The sequence below is a fragment of the Cupressus sempervirens genome, chromosome 6 (genome assembly GCF_028749045.1).
Source record: "Cupressus sempervirens isolate cs-2001-9-10 chromosome 6, ASM2874904v1, whole genome shotgun sequence".
Lineage (NCBI taxonomy): Eukaryota > Viridiplantae > Streptophyta > Pinopsida > Cupressales > Cupressaceae > Cupressus > Cupressus sempervirens.
This window is the reverse complement of record NC_143123.1, coordinates 542,416,659-542,434,999: the sequence shown is the minus strand read 5'-3', so window position 1 is coordinate 542,434,999 and position 18,341 is coordinate 542,416,659.

The following is an 18,341-nucleotide window of genomic DNA, read 5'->3' as shown; positions in this document are numbered from 1 at the left end:
GGAACATAGTTCTAGATATAACAAGCATAGTTAATGGCCTCTACCCAATACTATGGTGTAAGAGATCTAGAGTGAATCATATACTTTTCCATTTCCTTCAACGATCTATTCTTCCATTCTGCAACATCATTCTACTGAGGATTGTATGGAGCTAAATCTTGTAAATCAATCCCCTCTAAAGTGAAAAATATTTCAAACCAATGGTTGACATACTCACCACCATTGTCTATGCACAAAACTTTGATGACTTTCTCAGATTGCTTATCTACTAAAGTTTCAAAGTCTTGAAAATGATCAAATACCTCTGACTTTTGTTTGAGAATGTACACCCAAGTATATCAAGAAAATTCATCAATGAATGTGAGGACATATCAAGCCTTGCTAAAAGAAGGATGCTAAAATGGACCAGCTAAATCACGTTGAACTAACTCTAGTATCTATGAAGCTCTACATGCCTTAATTTTTTCAAACTTTTCCTTAGGATTCTTACCAAGAATGCAACCTTGGCAAACACCACTTGAGAACTTAATTGAAGGCAATCTTGTAACCATGCTCTATTGGTTGAGCTGATGCAAATAGTATAAGTTAAGATGGTCACACCACTCATGCCATAATTTACTCACATCATTAGAGTGAGTGAGCAAAACAATCAAAGGAGGATCAAGAACAAAGTAAGAAGATAGATAGAGTTGTGACTAATGATCTGCTCTCCCAACTACAACTGTAGAATCATCGTACAACTCACGTATCTCCACTAAATTAGGAGTGAACTCAACCCATTTGCTTGAACCTATGTGAGTGATCTAGTATACCAATAGGAGATTAGTTGATAATGAGGGTACACAAAGAACATTACGAAATGTGCCATCCCCCACATCAATAGACCTTCTCCCACACACCTCAACAGGAGTGTCATCACCCATCAAAATAGAAGGCTTAGTACATAGCTCCAAGGATGCAAGTTCTTCCTTAGATGAAGCCATGCGATGTGAAGCATCAAATCAAGAACCCAAGTGGATGGTGAGGAAGCAACTACAAAAAGGGCCTTGCCCTTTCCTTTCCCTTTGTTATTTTATTTTTCCTTGTTAGACCCTTCATTAGAACTTTGTTTGATAGACTTAGGAAAACTTATATTATTCTTCTTAAGAATGTGTGTCATGTGATCAATTTGTTTCTTCAAACATTTATGTTCATCATGATTGGGTCTTTTACAATAGAGACATTGGACCTTTTCTTTCTTAGGTTTATCACCCTTGGAAGATGGGGTATCAATAGTTTCTTTTGAAGCAACTGGTATCTAATCCTTCATCTCCTTGCTATTATTTTGTTTCTCTTCCTTAATATTGTTGTTACTACTTTGTCCTTTTTGTTCTTTTGTACCTTGGTTGGTAGCCAAGGCATGCGACTTAGAGGACTCAAGAGTGCCCATCTGGATTAGCTTGTCCTATTCTCAAATGAGATTGACAACAAAATCAGCTAAAGATGGCATGGTGAATTGAGTACCAAGTGCACCCTTAGTAGCATAGAAGGTATGGACAAACATAGAATATTATGAACTTAGCTAAGAGAGAATACTAAGAATTACTTGTTTATCTTTCTTTTCAATTCCACTTTTTTTAACTACAACCTTAGTGATTTCAATTTAGTGAAGAAATCTTGGATTGTGTTAAAATTTCCTAGACTTAAACTAATTAGTTCATTTTCCAACATATGACCCCCATTGAAACTTCTATGCCAAATAGTGTTTCTAGCTTTGTCCATATTTCATTTGGTGTATCCAAATACTCAATGTGAAATAGAAAATAAGGAGAAATAGAAAAACACAATGTTCCATATGCCTTATCACATTTGTTAAACCACTTAGGCTTATCTTCATCTTTATTACGTTCAGTTTCAAGTCCCATAACTATCCTATTTAATCCAGTTTTCCTTAAGTGAATTGTCATACATGATTTCCACTCAAAGTAATTGCATGGAGTTAGGATGGGCATATTTGTTTGATCCATGATGAAGAAATGCAAAGAAGAAATGTCAAAAAAAAAAAGAGAACCCAGCCATGACAATGCCCCCTTTTACTCAATCAAAGAACCCCCCCAAAGAAATATGATTTGGCACTTTATTTTAGTGTGTTTACAACTACCACTAGCCAGAAATACTAAGTGGTCTTGATTTCAATGCATTACAAAACTCTCACAAAGAGCATATTCTGAAAGTGAAACTTGGGCACAATACTCAAAGAAACAAATAGCACCACTATGATCTACTCAAAAAATCATGAACTTTCAAAAAAAAATCACCTCAATACGAGGTCGTATGAGAAAGTTATGATCCTCCAAAGTTTCCAAAATGAGAACTATGCAAAGTCATGGCTGAGAATCTACAATTTTTGAAAAATTTATGCATGAAAATCAAAAAATGACTACACTAGTGGATAGAGAACAAAAAAATAGCCAAGATCATAACAAGAATTGTCAAAATCGAAATCTGTATGAGCAAGAACAAGGCATTTGAAAACTACATTCAAATCTGTAACTGCCAATGGAGAGGGGTATGGTTGTAGCTTTTTGTGCTTGATTCTACAAAATATATAAATTTCATGAAAAAACTAAAATATATCCATATGGTCTTTTGTTGTTGTGAAGAAAATTGAGAAAGCATTTTTCTTGTTAATGTATAGAAGATGTAGCTGTAGTGTAAATCAGATACCTTTAACAATAAAAAATGGCCCCAAAAACCAAAAATCAACCCCAACAACTAAAAAATGACATGAAATGGTTGAATCAGCTACCTAAGTCAATCAATGGTATGCTAGAACCTACATTACACCAAATATGCAAGTTGGTTAACAAATTTGAGATTGAAACCCCAGAGATTAAAAACATTTTTTTTTAACCTTTTTTTATTCTCAAGATCATTTGAAGATGCAAGAGAAGAGCATACTAGGTTTTTCAAAAACCTACAATAAGATTTACTAGCACCCCCCCCCCCCCCCCCCCTGAATCTCTCAAATAAGGAAACTAAAATCTATTCTCGCACATAGAATGACTCTGATACCATGTTATAATCTGAAAAGATTAATAACCTAGAAAACTAGTGCAAAGAATAGATATCTAAACTATGAGTGTAAATGATACAAAATCAAAAGAGCAACATAGAGTTAGTCTCCAAGAGAATAACGAAAATGCTAGAATAAAAATAGCATTAAGAGGATGCAAAAGAAATTGAGTACAAATACAAGCTAGGTGGCATGCTTATATAGACTAGGAAGAGGGAGGAGGTGGAAACATTGACCAATGAGGAGAAACCATCTATTAGACTAAAGATAGCAAATTATCTTCCTAAGATAGATAATGGATGCTCACATGTAGGAAAGTGACACCTCGCAACCACTTACTAAATAAGACATGCCTTATTAAATTATGCAAGATTATTAAAAGTGTAGGAAAAACCTAGCAATATAGGAAAAATAAATAACCCACTAGAAAAATTTTTTAAAACTACACTAACATCCTTAATGACTTAGCTCAAATACAAATAGTCCTCCATAGTAAAAGCATCAAGCATCTAGTCTAGATAATAATAGTGCTCTTCTACCAGCTAGACTAATCCAATCTCTACATCAGTTACTTAATAAGTAGGTTGGATCATAACCCTAATCATACCTTTCAAATACTCAAATGTGTCTTTAGCCAAATATTTAGTGAAGATATCTTCTATATGCTCCTTTGTGCTAATATATTTCAATGTGATTTGTTTTTTTGCAAATTTATCTCTCAAAAATTGATAATTAATTAATAGATGTTTTGTCTTTTAATGTAATACTAAATTGTTTGGCATACTTAATGTACTTTTGTTATTAGAATATATGAAAATAGGCTCAGTAAACTCTATCCCAATGTCTTTTAGCATTTGCTTCATCGAAATAATCTACTTACAATTATTTTCTACTACTACATACTCTACTTTTGTTGTACTTTTTGAAATGCAATGTTATTTCTTGCTCAACCAAGAAACCAATCTTCCCCTTAAGAAGAACGCTCCACCATTGGTGACATTTTTTTCATCTACACTTCCTACCCACTAAAAATTTGTCTATACACATAAAGTGAAATCATCTGATATTTCATACCATGATACATTATCAGGTTTTCCTTTCAAATATCTAAAAAATCTTTTTATTGGTGCATAATGTGACTCTTTAGAATCTACCTAAAATATTTCTACAATCCCAACTACATTAGTTATGCTTAGTCTAGTATGTGTCAAATATTGTAGTCCACCGATCATAGATATTTATTTTTTCCATTCAATAGTAGGAGATTCATCTTTGATAGATAATTTGCATTCAATTACCATAGGTTTTCCAATAGGTTAATAACTTTCCAATCCAAAAAAAATCAACAAATCTTTAAGATACTTTGTTTATGATATAATATATCATCTTTTTTTGTATAATCTACAATTCCTAGAAGTATTTCATCTCTCCAATCATACTCATCTCAAATTCTATCTTCATTCTTCTAAAATTTCTTCACTTGCTTCATCATTACCTCCAAAAATAATTTCATCCACAAATACCACAATAATCAGTAACCATTTATCATTCTTTCTTAGATACAAGTTACTATCAACAACACCTTTCATAAATTCCAAAGTTGTCAAGTATTTATACAATCTTGCATGCTAGGCTAGGCTCTAGGTGCATATTTAGGTCCATACAATGCCTTTTTAAATCTCCAAACCATATCATCTTTATCTATCAAATGAAAACCATTAGGTTGTTCAATGTATACCTCTTCTTTGAGCTCTCCATTTAAAAAAGATGATATTACATTCATTTGATAACATTTAAATTTATTGTTAGCTACATATGCTAAAAACATTCTTACTACTTCTTTTCTACCAACATGCACAAAATTTTCTTCAAAATAAATCCCTTCTTTTTTTTAATAACCTTTAGCTACCAATATTTATTTAATTCTCAGAACCTCACCTTATTTATTCATCTTGTTTCTAAATACCCATTGATGGGGAGCTTCTTCACTTTAGAGCTTTCCTGCTCTACCAAGGCTACTCATAGCCTACCTAGTGTTAATATTCCAAACCCCAAACTAGAGGACTCTATCCCAATCCCCTTTCACCAAGAAACTCTCCAATCAAGTCAACTTTTTGTCCTTTACCTTCAAATCACCAACATTGCACTTTTTTACCTAGTGTGCCAAAACTCCACCAAAATGCACCTAAATGGCCAAACTCAAGTTTATACCATCTCTCCATGGTTATTGATTCTTCTCATGTAATTATACATCCTTTCGTTAAGTCTACCATACCCACAACTCCAAATTGCCTTGTTTTCCCTTGTAGCCCTGAAAGCCCCTATTAGCCCTCCTAAAAAAAAGGAACTAGCTATAACTCCCAAAAATCCTTAACAAGGCCTCTTGGTGTCTTTAGGAATTTTATTCCTAATGACCTAGTCTTGAATATTTTCTAGGTCTTAGGCAACTATGGTGTCCATATAGTATGGCTCTAGAAAACCCTTATTTTTAGGGTTTCAAAGGCAATGACGATGTAACTTTCATAAATTGCTCCAAAATAAAAATCCAACCTCCTCTGAGTTATGGACCCCTAGTATCCTACTCTATCATTTCCTAAGAAATATTTGCACATGCCAATCCTCTGTTCTAACTAAAACTTCGTTACAAGCTTTCACTGCACATTGCCAAGCCTTTCTTGCTTGCCTAGGGCTTTCTTGTAAAATTAGTTACTTGACTTACACAAACCTCAAAATTATTATATACATAGTATAAAAAGGCTATTTCTTGATTTCCAAATACCATGGCATTTTAACCATGGAAGTTCAAGCTATAGCCATTTGAGTGCTAGTAATATAAAATTGGACTACAAGAACACAAGTTTTAACTAATTTTGTAAAACCTATCAAATGAGTGCTCAAAACCAAAAAAAATGAACGCATAATTAACACATGAATCCAAGATACTACTTTATTCAAAATAGTAAACTATATAATCAATTTCCCTTGCATATTCTTCAAAACTTTGTTTTAGGTCAAGAAAAAACTTTCCTTCCAAATGTGTTGTCCATACAAATAAGTGTCCAAACCTTGCAACTGATTTGCAAGGTTTTCTTATAGGCTCTCCTAACCACCTTTTAATTTGGTTTGATCCATAACTACCCATGTTTCTCTTTCTTCCAAACTATGCAAAAATTTCCATTGCAATTTTGCAAAAATTACAAAGTTATCAATGAGCAACTTTTTGACAACTTCAGTAATTTGCAAACTAAGCCTTCAAACTTGAATAATTTTTTTTCAAAAAATATTAAATAAACCTAGGACTCTAATTACTTATTTTGAAAATTTCTAGCCCCTTTTCAGGCATTTTTCCAAGTTTGACCTTATAGAGCAACTTTTACCAATTTTGGGCTTATCAAGACCTAGTTGTCAAAACTTGACTTACACTTAACTCTTACCTAACCACACCTCCTAAACCTATCTTGGGACTTTATATTGAGTCCTTATTCACTCAATTCTTGGTTATACCTTTTAAAAACAAAAAATGAGTTAGGGTTTCACCTTTACCCCTATGTGCTCCTGCACTGTTCTTCCCCTATAAGATGAAGCCCAAGGTATTGTTGGAGAGAGGAATTCATTATTAATGCCATGCTTCTTTAAATCACTCTTAGTAATCCAAGTGGCCTCAACTTCAAGCTTATCCAACCATTTCACTAGGTGTTCTTTATAAACCTTGTTTCTTGTACTCTTTTTCACTCTAGAATTCAAAATCCTCTCCACCTGTGGTTGCTTCTTTTTAGGTACCTGCAGGTTTGACATATCCTTTATTAGCTCTTCCTAATACTCTACTTCATCCACCCTTGGAACTTTGTAAGGTATTAGGTCTTTGACATTGAAGATGGGGGTGATATCCATGTTTTTGGGTAATTCTCCTTTGTAGGCATTGGGTCCATACTTCTCCAGTACCTTGCATGGCCTAATCCTCTTCATCTGCAACTTATGAGGAATGCTCTTCTCTAACCTAGATTTTTTCAAATAGACCATCACCAAGTCTCCTACCTAAAATTTTAGTTCTCTTATCCTCTCGTACTTCTTCTCCTTTGACTTCGTATTTTCCTCCATCAAGCTCTTCTTAACTTAATCATGCACCTCTTTCATAGACTAGGAAAAGTCATCAGCATGTCCACTTATGTTTTCATGGCCTAGTAGGTCTCTTATTTCTATTGTGCCCCTTGGATGAGTCCTATACACTATTTGGAAAGGACTTTAACCTATTTTCCTATTCTTTCTATCATTTTAGGTAAATTATGCTTGAGGTATGACTTGCTCCCAACTATGCCCATACTCCTTGGTAAGACACCTTAAGAGGTTTCCTAAGACCATGTTGATGACCTATGTCTACCCATATATTTGTGGATGGGAGGTAGAGCTATGAGCTAGGTTTTTACCCAACCTCTTCCATAGGGTCTTCCAAAAATACCCTATAAATTTGACATCCTTGTTAGCTATGATGCTCCTTCACAAACCATGTATTCTGACCACCTCCTTAAAGAAGAGATTGGTTATATTGTTTGCATCATGTGTTATTTTGCATGGGATTAAATGGCTCATCTTGTTGAACCTATCTACCACTAAAAATAAATTATCTAACCCTATCCTAGTCCTTGGAAATCCCACTATGAAATCTATGTTTATGCATTCCCAAGGCCTATTAGAAATGGGTAGAGGTTGGTTCCACATCTTTGCATTGCATTGCCCTTTTCCTTTTGACATATGCTACACTATTCCACATACCTCCTTACATCCCTTTGCATCTTGGGCCAATAGTAGAACCTTTCCACAAGATCTATTATCTTGTTAAGGCCAAATTTCCCACTCATGCTTCCATTACACTTCTCTTGTATGAGATTTTCTCTCATAGATCCCTTTTAGATGCACAATTATTGACCTTTGAACAATGACCCATTTTGCAAGGTATAATCAGAAAAGTCACTATAGAAATTATTTTCAAAGTTAGTCTATACCTTGTAGCCTCTAAAAAATTAGTGTCCTCCTCATATAGGTCTTTGAATCCATCCAATCCTATGCTCTACAACTTGACCTCTTGTACTATTAGCAACCTCCTACTCAAATCATCTTTCACCTTATTGTCTGTGACATATTTGTATTTAATGGTGAAAGTATAGGACTGCAAGAATTCTATCCATTTAATATGACTCAAGTTTAACTTCTCCTATGAGCTGATAAAGCTTAATGTTTTCTTGTTAGTGAAGACAATAAACTCCTTAGGTAATACGTAATGCCTCCATTTCTTAAGAGCTTGGAAAAGTGCATAGAGTTCCAAGTCATATGTTGAGTACCTTGTCTTGGCTTCTCACTAAAAAATTCTACTAGCCTACCCTCTTGGCTTAAAACTTCCCAACCTACTCTATCACTAGCATCACACTCCACCACAAATGGCTTCTTAAAACTAGGAAAAACTAAAACTATTGAGTTTCCACTTCCTTCTTTATTCTCTCAAAACTTTCATCTATTTCCTTGGTCTACATTAACTTGGTCTTCAATCCTCCTTTGATGGTGTCATTCACTGGTGCACAAATATCACTAAACCTCCTCACAAACTTCCTATATAACTATGCCAAGCCATGAAAACTTCTAAACTCAGTAGAAGATCTAGGAGTAGGCCAACTTAAGATGGCCTCTACCTTACCCTTATCCATTTTTTATTCCCTTGGGATACTACAAAACCCAAATACACTAGCTCCTCCTTCATGAACTCACTCTTCTCATAGTTTATTGTCAACTTTTCCTCTTGAAGCTCCCTCAACACAATCTATAGGTACTTTATATGCTCCTCCTTTGTCCTACTGAAGATAAGGATGTCATCTAGGTACACAACAAAAAATAGTCCTATGTAGTCTTTCAAATCCTCATTCATGACTCTCATGAAGGTACTTGGTGCATTGGTAGGGCCAAGTGGTATTACCAACCACTCATAGAGTCCTTCAATAGTCTTAAATGCAGACTTCCATTCATCCCACTCCTTCATCCTAATATAATAATAGCCACTCTTCAAATCAATTTTGAAAAAGTATCTAGCTCCACCTAGATAGTCCATTAGATCCTCTATCCTAGGAATAGGAATTCTATACCTAATTGAGATTCTATTGATTTCTCTAGAATCAATACACATTCTCCACTTACCTCCCTTTTTAGGTTCTAGTAAAATTGGTATTTCACATGGACTGATGCTCTTCCTAATTAGCCCTTGATCAAGCAACTCTTGCACTTTTTTTGCAATCTCCTTGTTTTGCTCTAGTATGAAGTCAATTTGATGACTTATGGATCTCTTTGGGGGTAATTTTTGTGGTACTCCATCACAAGTTATATCTTTGAACTAATCTAATAGTTTGTGTACCTTTGTAGGTATAGTTGCTTGTGTAGATTTATTTTCCTCCTTAGACTTCACAATGATGGCATATCCTACTCCTTCACCTTCCTTGAAGTCCTTAAGGAACTCTTTCCCACTCATTAGCAATGTCTTAGTAGTAGCCTTCTCCACCTTATCTTCTTCCACTATGGATTGTATCCTATAGGTGACTCCATCCTTCTTGAAAGAGTACTTTTTCTCCTTCCCATGATGCACTACCTCCCTGTCATACTACCAAGGTCTTTCTAATAGCAAATAGAAAGAATCCATGAGAAGCACATCACATATAATCTTGTCTTGATACTTACCAATAGTGATGTCTTCCCATACTTGTTCATTCATGAGTATATTATGCCCCTTGTTTAACCAAGTCACCCTATAAAGACACACATGGTGAATCTTTGTTAGGCCAAGCTTTTGTATTGTCTCCTCTAGCAAGACATTGTTAGTAGACCCTAAGTCTATAATCCCTTTGCATACCTTACGTAGTATCTTACAAGTAGTTTTGAATAGTTCTCTTCTCTACTTTGGCTCCTCTTTTGCTTGCTCCTTAACCAAGACTCTCCTCAAGATGAGATTTTCACCCTTCTCTATGTAAAGGTGGATTTTACATTCTTTTTTATTATCTTCCTCTTGTACATAAGTGATCTTCTTCTCTCCATTGGATGATGATTCCTTCTCTAGACATCTTTAGGTAGGATGCTCCAACTTGCCATAGTTGTAACACTTCATATTGTTGAAGTGTGAGCCTCTACTACTATTCCCATATCTACATTTTCCACCATTTTTGGATCCTCTTCCTCTACTAGATCCTTCCCTTTGACTATTCTTACTGGCCTGCTTATTCTATTTGGAATCTCCATAACCTCTCTACTCATTAGCCCTTCCACCTAGACCTTCTCTTGAACCACCTTTGAAGTGTTTACCTATGCATCTGCCTTTGGATCTTGAGTCCCCTTTCTTCCTTAGTTTATATTCCACTTTCCTATCCATTTGAAAATAGCTTTATAATGTGCTAAAACTAAACAAGCTCAACTGATCCTAAATAGACCACTTAAGGCCATTTAGGTACCTTATCACCTTGATGCTCTTTGCCTCTTGTACCCTTGACCTTAGAGCCAATTTTTGAAACTCTCAATATAGGTAGCCACACCAAGATCCTTTTTCTTGAGATTCTACCTCTACTTATAAATTTGAATCTCATAATATTTTGGCAAATAGGTCTCCTTTATCTTTGCTACCATAGCCTTCCAATTGGCTAATGGATTCTCCCCTTCACTATCTCTTTCCTCTTACACAAACTTCTACCAAGTCAATGCTTGTCCTTTCAATTTGTATTTTGCAAATCTCACCTTTTGAGCCTATGTTTTCCCTTCACATTTAAAGTATCTTTCAATGCTCTCAATCCATTCTAGGACCACCTCTGCATCCATCTTTCCATGGAATAGTTGGACATTTTCTAGGTTCTTTCCTCCAAATTCATTGATGGATTTGAGGAATGGTTCTTGTTCCCCAAGTGGAGGATTTGGTTCAGGTATTTCATCCTCCAAACTCACCTTCTCTTTACCCTTGTTGAAGTCTTCATCTTCTTTTACTTGGGTTGCATCTTTCATCTCCTCTATGGCCTCATCAAGAAGGTTGGTTTTCTCCTCTATGAGCTTGTTTTTCTCATCTACCTCTTTTACCAACTCTACATTGGTAACTACCTTTGAAGATCTACTTAATTTAGTGGAATAAAAAATACCACCACAAGCCACAATCTTATGGCTCTTATACCACCCATTTATTTCCAATAATACTCTTATCTTTAGCTCTAGGAACCAATTCCCAAGTCCTTTTCATTTCAATCTAATTCATTTCTTCTTTCATATATGTTATCTAATAATCATCTCTACAAGTTTCATCAGTATTCTTAGGTTCAACTTCAGAAATTAAATATAATTTTTCATGTACCTTGTTCTTTTTCATAACTATTTTGTCCTTACTTTCACTAATCTATTCAAAAAGATGATTCTTTTCCACAATCATGTTAGGTATTACTTGTTCAATTCTATTCTTTTGGGCTCTTCTCTCTGTTCTTTTCTTAACTTATTTTGTTGTTCAATGTTGGTTTCATAACAATTCTTGCTAAACATTTTTCTTATTAGATATTTGATTAGTTTCCTTATCAAAATTATAATCAAGTATCCTTTCTTAAATTCTAGACTTTTCATCAACTCTCACATTAGCACTTTCAACAATAGTCTTTTTTTAAATTAAAATATCTGTATTCTTTTCTCTGAGAAATGTGATCCATGGAATTCTATTAAAATTATCAAGAAGAATCATAAAATTCCTTTCACCATAGAATATTGTACTCTTTGTAGGACCACTCAAATTTGTGTGCACGATCTCCATCTTTACTGAAGTAGTAAACTTTTTCTTAGAAAATAACTTTTGTTTTGTTTTTTGATCACAAATTCTTTATATAATAGGGGCATCCCATGCATGGATTTAGATAGTATCAGTCTCCCCATTCTATCTATATATGTGGCACTTACCAGCTCTCGTTTTGGCTGACAAACCATTTCTCTATTAAGAGCTTGATTGTGTTGTGCATTATATCTATATATATGAAACACCCTCTCCTATATGAGTTAGACATCGCTATGCATGTTTAGGATAGTGGGTCTCCTATTAGGAGCCTCCCCTACCACCATTTTCTAAGGAATGCCTTGATGTCCCTATCTTGCTCTATTTTTCCTATCATATGTATTCCTAGCATATTGGATATCCTTATCGATTATCGATACTTCTATTCTATGAGATCCCAGCAAACCTAACCTATACTATGGATAGTATGAAATTAATGAGCCCTATAAAGACTTACTTTCTTATTTTCTATGGTATTCCAAGGGTTCATACTCATGAGGCAATCCTATCCTAATGGGTTGCTTCCTAGATAGGGATGTTAATAGGTTTCACAATCTTAGGCAATTCTCCAACTACAAATGTAGTACTAACCTTCATATTCTTATCAAATTTTGTATGACAAAATATATTATTCTATAGCCAACTTTCATCCACCTCAAGACTCAACTAAAATAAATAACCGTGTACTTATGCATCAATAGCAATCAATATGGAATTCTTATCCTTGATAATACAAGTCTTCTTTATTAGTTGCAACTAATATCCATTGTCAATAATCTATCAAACACTCAATAGATTATTTTTTGAACCATCCAAAAAGTAAATATCTTCAATGTTAGTCTTTCCATAAAGTGTAATAGATCTTTTTCCTTTTATGTGACATGTTGCATTATTTTCGATTAAATTTTTTTTTTTAACTTGTGATACTAATTTTCTTTCTTCTTTTATTTATTCTTTTTTAGAGCTCTCTTCTTTAATAGAAACAAATAATTTTTCATCTTCATCCTCTTCTTCACCATTATTCAATAAGTATACCATTTTGAAATCAAATTCACCATTTTCATTAACATACAAGAAATCCTTGGGTACTCTTGATTTATAGGTCTTTTTAGTCTTGAACTTTTTTTTGTCTTCTAAAATATTTAGAAGAGTAATGACCAAATTCTATACATGTTAACAAACAATAATTTTGTTACCTTTAAGATCTCTCTTCATAAGTAGGGAAATTACTCCTTCAATATTCTTATCTTTTTCCTTTTCTTTTTTCAGTTGTTATTGGTATGGTCTCCACTTGTACTTGCACTTCTTGTCAACATAGGTTTGTCTCTGTGCACTAAAGGTTGTCTCCACTCTAGGTTGTTTCATCCACATATCAAATGTCTATAATTTTGCAAGAAGATTCTCTCTTGTAAGGTGTGCAAGGGATAACATGTGTAATCATTTTCATTATTTGTTTGTACGTAGCTGTTAAGGTCTTCAATAATTTCCTTACAACTTCATCTTCTAATTTTTCTCCTCCATAATTTTTTATTCATGTGACAATCTTTGATATCCTAAAAAAATTATCTAATAGTTTCATCTTCCAACATATTATTATCTTGAAATAAACATATCTAACTTTGCAATCTAGCCTTCTTATAATGTTTATCACCCTCATATGTACGCTGAAAACATTCCAAATCTCATTAGAAAGACTTAAATATTTTACCTTTTCATATTCAATTTTAGGAAAATCTAATAATAGCGCTTCTTTAGCAAGAATATTTTGCATAAATAGATCTTTATGTGCTTCCTCACAATCTTCATTCTTGTCTTCTTTAATGATAATTTTAGGCTTTGTAGGAACCAAGAAAAATTTGGGACCCATGCATACCAGGTGTCTCTTCATATTTTCTTTCCAACTATCATAATTAACCCCATCAAAATTTAGACTATCTTTCCTAAAATATATCTTAGATATCCTTAAGTTGTTAATATTTTCCTTCAAGGACATGAATCTCAAATACCAATTATTAAAAAGTAAAGTTCACCAAGATAACTAGGGGGTGAATTAGTTATACACTTTTAAAAACTCTCTATATCTTTATTAATTCTAAAACATATGCGGTAGATGCAACAACCATAGAAAGATAACCATACATAATAACATGAGATATGTTAACTAGGGAAACCCTTGATCAGAGGTGGGGATGGTACCCACAAAATGATGTACTAATATAAATGTTCCTTGTTAGAGGATACACCATGTCCCTCTTAGGAGACTTTAAATTCCTGTTAGCAGATCCAACCCTATTAGGAGTTGAAAAGAGGATAATTGAACCCACTATCCAAATAGACATAGAACTATTCCTTCTGAATAATATAATGTGAAATAAAAAGCGTCCAACCAAAAACTTGTCTTACCAAATATAGTTCCTTCTAAGCTTATTGTGCCTCAATCATACCAAACTCTTCTTTGATCTTCACAAGTTATCATATCAAGTTCACACAATACATATTACAAAGATATGACCGCATACCACTGCCACCTCTACCAAAAGGAAATAACATTTCCTTTATACCAAGTCGTAAAACAAGTTATTGAGTTATCCTTAAGGCTTTCCTAATTTATAATAATAATATAGGGCCATCTTAATGTTGATATCTCTAATTTTGTTGTCTATTAGTGTCAAACACTTAGTCATATAGAAGGAAGAGTAGGCTAGTCATCACTATAATTGAGTCACTCTATAGGAGCTCAAAAAGTCTATGGTCATTGAGTATTCCTATGGAAGAAAAGTTCAGTATGCCAAGAAAAGAAGAGAAAGTGGATGTTGAGTCATACAAAAGGTGTCAAGCTAGTTAAGGTCAAGTGTCAGGATGCAAAATAGTTACAACTGAGCATCAAAGACAGTATGTATTGAGTAATCTAGTTTGAACAAGAATGTATAAAATTGCATAAAATTTGAGGTAAACCATTTTAATATGACATGAAAATAATATTTAATGATTGTAGAGTTTTTTATTAAAAAAATTTACGCATTTTGAAGTAGATCATCGATCCCTATGAAGGAAAGATAACCAATTGGATTAAGAGGCTAACAGGGAAACATCCATATCATTGATCTTATTCTAGAAGACTCTACATATGTCTATTTAAAGTAAGATCCAAAACCTATTTCAAAATTATATTAGGTGTTATGAGTGGTTATGCGAAGGAGATGTTTTTTGGAGGCTGCAAGTAAAGTTGTGAAGTAACAAAGTATAGTGACCGAGTGAAGCAATGAAGAATAGAGCAAAGATATATTAGATGGGAGATCATATCATAGAGTGGAAAGAGAAGATCTATATTTCGCATGTAATTTTAGACCAAAGGATTAGGTACTAATATATTTTGACAAGTGAATGAGGGTAAATCTCTTTAAAAAGTGGTCCTAACAGGCCTAAGTAAATATCTTAACAAAGTGCTTACTTCATTGTGAGTTTTAAATCATTTAATCAAGGTAGACCTAATATTCTTGTAAAGCTCTTAACAATGCAAGCCCCTCATAGGGTAGATCATCAGAAGTGATCAAATTTGTGGCCCTAATAGGAAAAATTTGTTACTTTGTTATGTTACCTATTGTACTACGGTTGGGAACCTAATGGAGATCAATGTATACTTTAGTGCTAATGCTTTAATCCAAAACCATGATGATGTTTTGTGCAAATCTTGATGTAAAACTTGATGGAGAATAGTGTATATGTCTGGTGTTGATACTTCATCCCATGCTTTTAATGCCAAAATACATGATGATCTTCCTAGTTCTTCCTCACCCTTATTAATATCATTGACCTAGCTAGGATAGATGTGAGTGAGGGATGCATCTCAATTTATGTTTTATCCATTTTTTTATTGAATGTATTATTTATTTCTTTAGTTATGTATGTTAATTATATATTGGATTTGTATATAATAAGGATACTTGTAATATAATTTATAAGAGTTATATTATATTTAATTGAAAAGTATTTATAGCTTATGCGAGTTAATTGATTAGTATATTTTGGATTAGTATTAAATGTAAAATATTTATAATATAATTATAAGAGAGGAATGATCAACAGCTTTTGTATGAATGATAAAATGATCAATATATTTTGTATCAATATTAAATGTTTTTAGACAATTTATAATTACAATTTGGGTAATTTAGGGTATATGACAGCCATCCCCTCTCAAATTGCTTGTCCTCAACCAATTCCTCTAAGGTTCAGGTGATCCAATATTTGAGACCCTTTCCACATTGTATCTTCCACTTTTAATCCTTTCCATTTAAATAAACATTCTTTAGTGTTTTTGTTCCTTTTTCTTTTCTCTCATACTTTGAGAATAGTCTCTAGCTCTAGAATTAATCTTCCTTCATCATCTAGTGGTGCTAAGTCCAACCATGGATTAATATGTTACCCCAAAACCTTCTTTAGTCTTGACACATGGAATATGTTATGAATTTGACTATCTGAAGGAAGCTCTAATTCATAGGCTACTTCACCTATCTTTTTAATCACTTTAACAGGCCCATAGAATCAAGATTTGAGACTATCGACTCCACTAGCTTTAATGGAAGTGTTGGAATCTTAAAACTATTGAGTAATAGAAAGCCTCAATCCTAGAATGATAATACTTATGCAACCTGAGGATTAGCTATTTCCTATTTTCAATTACACATACAAATCATTTGGATCCAACATTAACAAACCCAAGAATGGTTTTCTTCTCTTTAGGCTCTGCAAAACCAAGGTGGGTATACCTAAGGGATGACTCAAAAAAAAAACTATTGTATGAAATTATCTTACTATCATTCTAATTTTCATCTTTTATCCTTAAGCACATATATAGTTTATCAACTCCTTTGAAACTCTGAAATCTATATGCATCCCTTGTAAGAAGATTTGGTCCTAATTCTCCTAGAATTTAAAAGTATTTATGGGAATAGTAGCTATCTATGACCTAGAAACCTAGATGTAAAAGAGTGGTGACCATCATTACAACCTTGAACAAAATAATACACGAATGATTTTGAATTTATAATTGATTTATCATGTAGAAGCAGAATTTGATCTTAATTATTCCTGATTTTTATACCTTTTCCTTATCCATTGGGCAAGGAGTCAAATATTGGTAGGAGATCTTGTTTCAAATAACTTTTAATGAAACCATCAACTATAATCACCAACTTCCATTCTTATGAAATATCCCCCTCATAAACTCATGAATTCTATCGATTTATTGAAGCATTTACATAATCCATTGAATTATAAGAAACTATAAACCAATATACAACCCATCCAGACTACATTCAGCCAATTGAATCTTATTCAAATGACTTCAAAATATACAAATTCATGAAATGGGAGACAAAAAATGGTGACACAGATATAATATGAATACCCGTTTGCATTATACTTTTATATGACCAATACAATAACCAATAGTAACTCACTCATAAACCTAGAATATCCTATTAATTTTTTCATTCCTTAATACTATCAGGAAATACATAATTCAAATAAAAACTTAGAAGAAAAACTACATATATTGGACTGACTATATTCTTTTGAAAGACTAAAAATTATACATGTCTCGAACCCTCACATTGCCTTGAAAACTCATTTATATAGGCATGAGTTGCAACAAGCTAAGGGAAAATGTGATTTATAGGTGTCCTTTACACAAGACCCCTAAAAACACCTATCAAAAAAGACAAAACTGTAAACAATAGAAAGATTTGTAGATCAAATATTCCTTTGCGGGTCCCTTTCTGTTACATTTTGGTATTCTGATTTGGCTGCAACTCTAATTCCTTTGTGTATGCAATAGCTAAGTCCACCAATGATGATAGTTGTTCTGAAGAGTGCAAACTAACCTCAAATTATGGGTTTCATTATCATTATACTGTACTGTGAGAGTCATTCTTACCTGTCACTATTGTTTGGTTATACGGGTATCCTAGGGTAATGGGATTGTCACTTAATATGACACATCAGAGCTTTAGAGGCAATGTGGCTGTCAAATATAACAAAATGAGCATTTCCTACTTCTTCAGCATTATCTGCATTCAAAACCATTCCTCTACCAAAATATATCCCTCTTTTGAAAAGAAAAACATGTGTTAACAAAAAGTAAGAGTTATTATACACATGAAACCCACGAGTATAAAATCTTCTTCACCCTCTTCAAAAACTCTGCATAGGACTCTATATATCTCTATTACCTTGGTACTAAAATATGTTTTCTTGAAAAATTATTTATAGAATGATGTTATTGCTGATAGGATTCTAATTTTTCCAAGCTCGCCCTTGGATCTTTTCACTACCTTAGTGGCTCATTCATAGTTCTTTATCATAGTCTCAAAGAGATCATAATCCACAAAAACACTTAGGATTACTTGTCTTCCTCACTTAAAATTCCATATACTAGCAAGTGGAATAAACAACTTCCTCTCTGCA